The sequence below is a fragment of the Poecilia latipinna genome, unplaced genomic scaffold (assembly GCF_001443285.1).
Source record: "Poecilia latipinna isolate Pla-1442-1.1 unplaced genomic scaffold, P_latipinna-1.0 Scaffold500, whole genome shotgun sequence".
Classification (NCBI taxonomy): domain Eukaryota; kingdom Metazoa; phylum Chordata; class Actinopteri; order Cyprinodontiformes; family Poeciliidae; genus Poecilia; species Poecilia latipinna.
The window spans coordinates 166,573-176,044 of NW_015113116.1; the positions used below are offsets into that span (position 1 = coordinate 166,573).

At 37.6% G+C, this 9,472-nt stretch overlaps 1 long non-coding RNA gene across 2 annotated transcripts in view; it reads right to left on the reverse strand.

The window, feature by feature from the left end:
• Positions 1-5,916: 5,916 nt before the first annotated feature.
• Positions 5,917-9,472, reverse strand: part of LOC106952230 (uncharacterized) — a 12,605-nt gene continuing 9,049 nt past the window's right edge. For both annotated transcript variants that reach the window (XR_001425939.1, XR_001425940.1), the window contains exon 3: positions 5,917-6,483. This is a non-coding gene — a long non-coding RNA (uncharacterized LOC106952230). The remainder of the gene's footprint in view (positions 6,484-9,472) is intronic.

Below are 9,472 nucleotides of genomic sequence, written 5' to 3' on the forward strand. Positions count from 1 at the left end.
CAGAGCAACCAGAATGGCTAGATATATTTTTAAAAAATTGTTTGGAGCCAAGACAGATTGTTTGCCACTTAAAGCAAACAATCTATCTTTGCTTTAAGTGGTAAGGTTGAACTTCTTGCAACCCAAATGATGCAGAATCTGTTTAAACCTGTTAAAATGTTCTAATCTGAAAAAGTTTGCTAATGCCAGAGGACATGTGTAATTCTGATGTCTATTAAACCTTTGTCAACCTAAATAAACCGGATTTAGTAGTTTTCTTTAGTGTGCCTGTGGCAGTGGATCAAATCACCACTCCTATGCGTTTTAAGCCCAATATCAACTGAATAAACCCAATGAACTTTGAGCAAGAAGTGTGCAGGCACTTATAACTGATCACAGGGAGCTTTAAAGATGGATTTTCTTCAACAATGTTGCAATTACTACACTGAAATCTGCAGCACCTGCCAAATTAAGCTTACATCAGGAGAAAATTAACCTTTTATTAAACTTTGCTAACATTAAGGCTCGCAAGCATTAACTAATCTCTCTTTCTTTTTCTTTTTTCCTCCTCCTCTTCTCAAGCTGCACAACACACATAAATGCAGCCGGCTAGCCAACTCAGATAAAGAACAGTAGAGGACAGTTCATGTTTTACTGCAGACTCAGTTCCACTAACGTCCTTGAGCTCTATGGTTTTTATGGATTCATCTGCTGATTAAAATCCACTCATGTTAAACATGTCAGCTTGGTTCCGACAGCTCCATGCATTTGCTCTCCAGATTTATATTTATCATCCCTGGAGGATCTGGAAGTTTTATTCCACTCAAGTAACAGTGAGTAAGTGTTGATATGAGCAATATCTGATGCATGTAATATGTATGACGCTGCAGTCTGTTCAAGTCTGCAGCTGAGCTTTCCACTTACTCCTTTCTCTCTTTCTCTAACAAGCTGTTCCCCTCCTTCAAACATCCCTGCTTTCGCCTCCTCTCTGCCTCCTCAGCTTCCCCTCTTCATCTAACACAAAATGAAAACACACTGATTCAGCTGCCGGGATCCGGCGAGGAGAGACGGCTGCTGCTCCCGATTCTATTAACTCGGATCTCCATTTCAGACGGGGAGCAGAAGCACACCTCTTGACTTCACACTCAATAAATTCACACAAATGAGGTGCAGCCGTGTTGCACAAGCTCTTAGAATGAATTTTCATCCAGTAACAAAATGCTTAAAATTTAATTTTCTTCTGTTTTCCACCCTTAAAACATAACATATGTTGAATAACAAAACTGCTTTGGTCTAAATTAGATGGTAGGTTTTTTTTTTCAGGTCATCAAGTTGATTCAAAGTTGTTAAGAATTCTTAATATCTTTAATTAATTAAAAAAATAAGACATTTTAATCAAGCAATCCCCAAATGAGAAAATATAATTCAAGCACAATTAAACAGATTCATATTGAGAAATAATTATTTAGGAGTGCCACACTTATTGCCTCCCCCTGGTGTTAATAACTTGCATAACCTTCTCTTAATATGGCAACAATTTGTCTTCAGCTATAATAATTCACAATACAGAGATGTTTAGAATGTAATTTTGTTGATTTAGTTGTATAGTTTGAAAGGTCTAACGACAAATAATTGTCAGCATTCTGGGAGGGACCCCAGGATATAATGAAATGAAATGTTAAGGTTCCCAGAGCCTTTGAGAGGAAAAACAGGCCAACAGCATCATAGATCCTCCACCAACACACTTTCTTTTCTTACACCACCTCCAGTCAAACTGCTGGAGATGTGGAGATTTGTTTCCATCTTTTACCATCCTGTTTACTGCATGTGGTGGGAAGATAGCAGCGAGTCCTCTTCCAGCCTTGGTTGTCACAGTTCAAGATATCTTAGAATGTATAATTATTGCTTTGACTGCAGATATGGACAGGTTTAGGTGAGCATCTCCAGATTTCCCAAACTGAATATCAGGTTTTCTTATCTTAGACAAATAAACCTCTGTGTCAAATCTCTTTTGTACTGTACAGGTTTACCCTACTGTACTGAACGACACACCTTTTTACAAGGGATGCAAATAAGTTGCAAATTAGCTGAGAAGAATTGGTCAGAAAGCAGAAAACTTTTATTAATTACTAATATTTTCTATAAGACATGGTAGAAAAGGCATTGTTATAAAATAAATCTTTGTGACAATTTTTTCCCCGTTTCACTGTGGCTTACCAACCAGACCTGCCATTAGGATTCTCACAGTCCAGCAGTGTGTCATCCTTCCTGTGTTGTCAGGCTTGTACCAGCGCTGTGAGGTGCTTGACAGATTCTCTGTCCTTGACGTCAGAGAATGGAGACAAAAAAAAAAAAAAAAAATAGCCAGCAGCTACTAATTAACATTTGCAGGTCAGAGTTTAAACTGCGTAGGTTCAGGGGAGCTTTCTGTTACGATTCATCTAGGAATCATGTTCATCAGCTTTACTTTACTTCATTGTGTTTGTACTGTTATAGTTAATAAAGAAGCGGAGGAGGCTTTGTGAAATATCAGCCATATGGTGCTTCAGTTTTCCTTTCCAGATCATCCTGATGGCTGAGATAATCACATCCATTCCTAGTGAAGATTAGTTGCTTTCATTTAACAGTAAATTACCCATGAATCCAAACGATGTGACTGCACGAAACATTGCTTTTCAAAGAACTCAAGAAATTCATTATTTACAATGAATATTAATAAACAATCAGATAAATAATCAGAAATATGCCTTCATAAGAAAATAACACCTATAAAAATAGAAAATTGCTTTAATCTATTTGTTCCAATCAACCCAATAGGAAGGAATACATTAGCGATGATTTTGCAGAAATCCCTGCAAGAACCCCAAAAACCATCATCTGCAACCACTTATATCACAGAATTAGGATCGGGAGTAGCTGCTGCCATATCTGGATTCAAACTCTTATCAAATCCTGCCTGACAGCAAAAAAAAAAAAAAAGAAAATATACTTTGAAACTGTGGAAACCAGGACCAGATCATCCTCCAGGCTAAAGAGCACTGAGCCTTCCCAGGTAATTATGAGAACACTGTTCAAAAGCCAGCTTTTGATCGGGTATGAGGGTGCATTAGTGCGCATCGTGGGCTACTCACATTCATGTGAAGCCTATTATTGCTAGTGTGCATTACAGAGTAGAGTGCACAGTTAGAGACAGACACAACAAAGGCTTTTTGACAATTATTTTTTGGCATCAAACATCAATAAACTCTACTTCTGCAGGATCCATTTGAAATAGAAATTGCAAAATAATTTATGTAATTAGCTACTCTTTTAGAAGACTAACAAAATACAGTAATACAAAAAAAAAAGACATCAACATCACAAATGTGAAGTGGAAGTTTATATTACTGGAACCTCATAACTTACCAGCCCTTCTGGTAAAGATGAAAAGCCTTAAAATTAAATTGTCTTTTACTATAGAGACATAACTGCACAGTGACCGATTTAGAAAACTTTAATTTATGACCATTTACTCAGGAGTGGGGACTACTAGGAAATTGCAGTTCCACAATTACATGCTCTTCTGTTGTTAGTATTTTGTACACCCATTAGTAGTTGGACAGCACTTTGCCTTGTATTATGTTTCTTGGCTGATAAGTCAAAAATAGGAACTGTTGGCTGTTTTCTCTGTACATGACACAACATGCCCAAGGAAATGTGCTGCCTATTGGCCAAAGAACACTGTTCCACTTAATGTCCCAGTAATGTTCTGTGAATACAATGTTCACATTTGTGATTTTCTGAAAGAAAGAAAAATGTTGTTCTTTCCTAAGAGAAGCTTAGAGAACTGATAGGAGACTTTGGGACCTCATGATGCCATTGTTTGCTGCAGGTCTTTAAGAATGGACTTTGGAGATTTTTCTTTCTTATCTTAGCATCCCCAATGTGAGACTTAATTTTTCTCAACTTTCTGAGACATGCTTCTGCAATAAAACATCTTTTTTTGTAGGTGGCTTTTATATCTATCTCAGAAAATTACCTCTGACTTAAAAGTCACTAATACCCAAGAGTTCTATTTAAATATCTCTGCATTACTAATCGATATTCAGTGAGCGGTCAATCCATGAGACCTACATGCTAAATGTGTGTAGGATCTTATTAGAACCAAGAATTTTCCACTCTTACCTCTTGAGTGCATTTATGCTTTCTGTACCTGTTTAAGAGAGCAGGTAACAGTCAGACAATGGACTAAAAATGCCCAAGACAGAATGAGTCACTGCTTTTAGCCCCAAGATGTGGAGCTAATATAAAACCTACGAGGACTTGATGCAGGATGAACTCCTTAACTTATCTGACATGACCTTAAATAATATGAAGACACTAAAGATGCATCTGAAATTCAACATTGCAGGTAAAAACTTACTTTAATTTGACATTTAAAGGGAGATCACCATGACGACGTACTGCAGGTGCTGAGGGGCAATGAAAAAAAGATTTTATATTTGCATATCCAGTCCATTACTCGGCTCAGAGCAGAACTGTTGACTCAGATTTAACAATTTAAAGTAGTTGGAAAGGGGGTGAAAAACACATGGGAGGTTTTCGGTGATGACGACGGGAAAAAAAAGAATAGAGGGGCCTAAAGAAGAATAAGAAAGAGAGGAAGAAACAGGAAGAGCAAGAAAGTGGTAAAATCTAAGCAGACGCCCAGGAGAGAGTGCAGAGATGTAGGGATGAGGGAGAGGAGGGGGTAAAGTCTATGAGTCATGCCTGAAGATGAGGAGCAAGAATTCAAGCAGAGAAAATTTATGGGGAACACGAACTGTTGTAGGAGTAAAAAAAAATGGAGATGGACGGAAAGAGATGCGAAAGAGGAGGAGAGAGGGTTATTTGTATTCCGACTGAGGGAGGAGAGCCAGGAGAGCCAGGTTGAGAAGGAGCTGGAGGAGAGGAGAGGAGAAAATAAACTGGGGAGGTAAAAGTGAGACAGAAGCTGCAAAATAATAGGAACTGACTGCAAGAAATATCTTATGAAGACAAGCACAGTGTTAACTATTTATAGCAGCAATTGTGTGTCTTTGCACGATGCTACAATGTGTGTGAATATATGAATATTTGTACAGATGGTTGTTTGTGTTTGTGTGTGTTGGGAACTATCAGGACAAAAGGTGATACGAGGATCTTCCATAGACAACAGCTGCTCAACTATTGTATTAGTTGCAAAGCAAAAAGTAATTTAACTTATGTGGGAAGCAGTGTCCATTTTTTCATTCTGCAAAGCAAACCGCAGATCCTCAGAGAGATAGAACAATAAAGAATTTGATTCAATATTCAGCTTTGTCAGTAAGGATATTTCTTTTCTATGCTTCACTAAACCAACCACTACTGTTAAATCCAAACTCTGTCACGTCTTACTTGCTGTGGTTTACATGAAAAATTAAGCTAAAATTGTTGACTCCGATTTAGCTTTAGTTTGTTGAAAACTGATGTAGAAATATTAAAAGTAACCCCACAGGACAGTGAAAAGAGGCCAAACTTACATAAATGCCCTTAAAATAGTTTGAAAATAGCCATATAGGACATCTCTTATTTGTGGGACGCAACATGTTTTCTTTAAGGTCATTGCTAATATTTTTTCCAGCGTGGAACCTTTAGAAAATTTTAGTTTGAAAGGCGGTTGTAGTTTTCTGCCAGTTATTTTCTCTCAGATTCTATGAAAGCTGCAAGGCTGTATGTACTCAGTTTGGCTTTAATTATTGAATTATCTATTTTTTAATAAGGTGTTAATAGATGTTGCAGTTTGTTTCTCCTGTATATGTACATCCAAAGATGTATTAGCAAAAAACTTTACCTTCTGAATGTTTGTTTTTGTTTGTTTTATTCATTTTGGAATTTTAAGTTGTTTTTTTTTTTTATCTTCATCTATTATTGATTATGTAATTGTTTTCCAGCATTATGAGTCACTGATTGGTAATTACAAACCATTCCAGGCTCATTTTTTATTTGAATATGTTGACACATAATAGTTTATGTTAACATCAGGCACACGTCCTGGAGTGTTGTACTGCAATACCATAGTGTCTGATTACCATAGAGATATATTATGTGACCTTTAAATCTTGAACATGTAAGCTGCTGATGCCGGGTAATGACATGCAGGTAGTTTCTGCATGCAGATCAGATCATAATCAAGTTCAGTCATGAAGTGCTTGAGGAAGGAAGAAGCATGACAATTATTTGTACTGTAAATAAATGCATGCACATTTCTTGCAACCCGAAAGAAATCTGAAAAACTGCCAGGCGAATCTTAATCTTTCTTTGAATTGTGTTTATTTGCTACAGGTACCAGAGAGAGTTTCTGTTCTGAGAATCCTGTTTTAAGCTTTGTATTTGGAGTTCCTGCTAGGTCAGTGCTGGTGAGGGAAATCCAGTGAGGATTGTGTTCAGAAGGGGAGTCTGTGGGTGACCGGGCAGGTCATGATGAGGTGAAGGCGGCAGGGTGGGGTCTGCTGGGTAATCCTGTTCCTGCCAAACAGAGAGAAGGTCTGCTCTGCCAGACATTTTAAAGAATTTCAAATATTATCTTGCTTCTTTGCAGTAGACATAATTCAAATGTTCTTAAATATATCATAAGGGCAAACCCAGCATTGAAGCACAAATACAATTGTAGCAAGTTATTCTTAATTGCCCTTATGTTTGAGCTCATGGTTGTTTGTTTCTGTGTTACAGTGTGTTATCCAGGGTGTATTCTACCTCATACCCAGAGATGGCTGATGATGGCTCCATCCCACCATCACCCTCAAGGATAAGTGAGTATAGAAAATGGATGGATGGATTATCTAGTAACAGCTGTGAATCTTTACCTTTCTTCTTTTTTGAAACCTAATTGCTTCATTTTGATTTCCAGCTGGTCTCTAGCGTTTCAGAGCTTTAGGCAAGTGGAGTAATATTTCTTTTTTAGACTTTTTCCAGTCAAAACAACATCTGCTACATGCTATAAAAACAAACAAACGTATTGTAGTTTGTCATTTTCTGTGTTTTGACAATAAGAAATATTTCTCCATTAAAAGTTATATATTGTACCTTCCATAATTAACTTTGCACCCAGAAGGCTTATGCATCTGGTTATCCTTCCAACAAACAGTCCCATCAATGCTATTATCTCAGCGTTGCTGCATGACATGAATAATTTCAGATTTCAGTCACAGGCAGAAACCTAAAGCCAAAGTCCAGGTTTCACGGAGCTCCCAGTAAATGTCATAATGATTGATCCCACTACTGAGTCCAGCAGAATCAATACTGTTTGTTTTCCGCTCACAACGTTGTCCTGCTGTTCGTCTCCTCGCAGGCCTCTGCAGATGCATTTAGGCTGCCAGTCAGGCGTCTGAAAGCAAAACAAAACGTCTCCTTGGGGAGGACTTTACCAGAACCGAGCAGAGCTGGATGCAACGCTGTGGAACAGAAACGCAACAAGGAGAATCCAGCTGGTAATCAAAGAAAACATTTCATACACATCATGGTGCTTTTTAACCCAAAAAACAGGTAACAGGTAAACCTTCTGGAGATACGGACGACTTTATTGTTTAAGAAGCAGGTTGGATTTTACCTGAATGTAGCTATTTTCACCGTTAATTAATTTTCTTCGAGGAAAGCCCTGTATTAGGTTCATCCAACTTCCATTTATCAGTTGAAGAAAAGTAACCCCACAGTATGATGCTGCCACTTCTAAAAATGGCGAGTTCTGAGTGATATCGCTAAAGCCACACTGTTTAAGTTTAGTATCTGAGACCACATTCTTTTAAAGGTTTATGGTGTCTTTGTAGTTTGTGGCTAAACAGGATTGCTTTTGATTTTATTGAGGGGAATCAGATTGACGGGGGTAGACTACAAATGCAATGCTACTTTTTAAAAATGTATCTGTAAAACAAAAGAAAGTGGTATGTATGACCCTATCCATTGCCGTTTTGGATGTGGTGCAGCATGGACAATGCCAGTTTTGTCTTGATTTCACATGCATAACAGGAATGACCTGTAAGAGGTCTCGCTTATGAAATGGAAATTTCCAAAATGCAAATAAGACAAAACCGCATAGGAAGGCTAGCTAGCAGAAGAACCCAATTACACTAAAGTAATTAGACAGCATTACCCAAACTGTTTTCCACAGAAAGATCCTTCATACGTTCTATTTCTGGCTCTGCACTCTCAAAGGCTAAATAAGCAGATCTCAGACCAGCTGTAGACGTGATGAGTTTCTGGAAATATGTGCCTCTGTCCTCAGTGTCATTCAATTGATTTACCTCCTTGTCTGTGTGGACTCCTGTTCCAAGAAATACAGCCCACCATAAAACTGAAATGAGGTGCAATATTCTTCCTAATAGCCCATGTGGTCATCTATCATCACATTTAGCTGTTGAGTAAGTTTTTGGGGTGGGGGTTGGGGGGGGGACAGCAGGTGCAGATGAGTTTGCAGAACAAGCCATCCTTTTAAGCATTAGGATCTAGAAAGCAGTTTTTGCTTCTAACTTTGTCTTAAACTAATTAACTCATTAAATTCAGTTCCGTTTTCAATCATCATATCCTTAACAATCACTGGGAGCCAATGAATACCCACATACATTAACTTTATTTCTTTCTCTTTATTAACTTTAATTAAATATTAGCAGACAAATGCAAGCACTAATTGTTATTATTTAAAAGTAACAAAAAATGAATCTAGGCCTTGGCAGCCCAGTTTTCTGCATATATTCTGTTTCTATTATTATATACAGCCAGCTCATACTGTGTTTAGTCATAGTCTGTAGCTGCTGCTGCTGCTGGGGCTCACAGACACGGTTAATGAACAAGTTATTGCATGAGTCATATAAATATATGGTGATCCAAACAATAGTTAGTGCAAAGAGCGTTTGTTAAAGGATTTACCCCTTTAACTTTTAGAAATTTCACACTACATCCACAAACTTCAAATTTTTTAATAAGCATTGCATGCGATAGAGGAAAATGTAATGTGGTTTTCTAAATTTTGTATGATTAACATGGGCGAATGTTTGGCCCTTTGTTATTTGACAAAAGAAAACCCAGTCCAAACATCTACCTTCAGAAATCCTCTCTATTAGTAAAGGTCATGAAGACCAAGGGAGGAACCCAAGAGCATATAGGTGGGAGAATCTAGTCTAATGGAGAATTATTATTCATTAGATCTGGTTTTCATAGAAAAAAAGAATGAGGCTGTTGATTTAAGTGAAATAAAATACATTATATTTCTGGTCCACCATTAGATATACCTGGGATACAGAAAACACAAAAGAAGGTGCTCATTTATTTACTATTTGCTGTCATGCAAAAATAATAATAAAAGTTATTATTCTTATTGAGTTTGGTACAAAAATAACACTGCATCTGACCATTATCCACACAGTGAAACACTTTAGTGGCAGCATCACACTTTGGGGATGGAGCCAAATATAGGATCATCTTATAAGAAAACCTACCAGAGGCTGCAGAAAGATGTGACTGT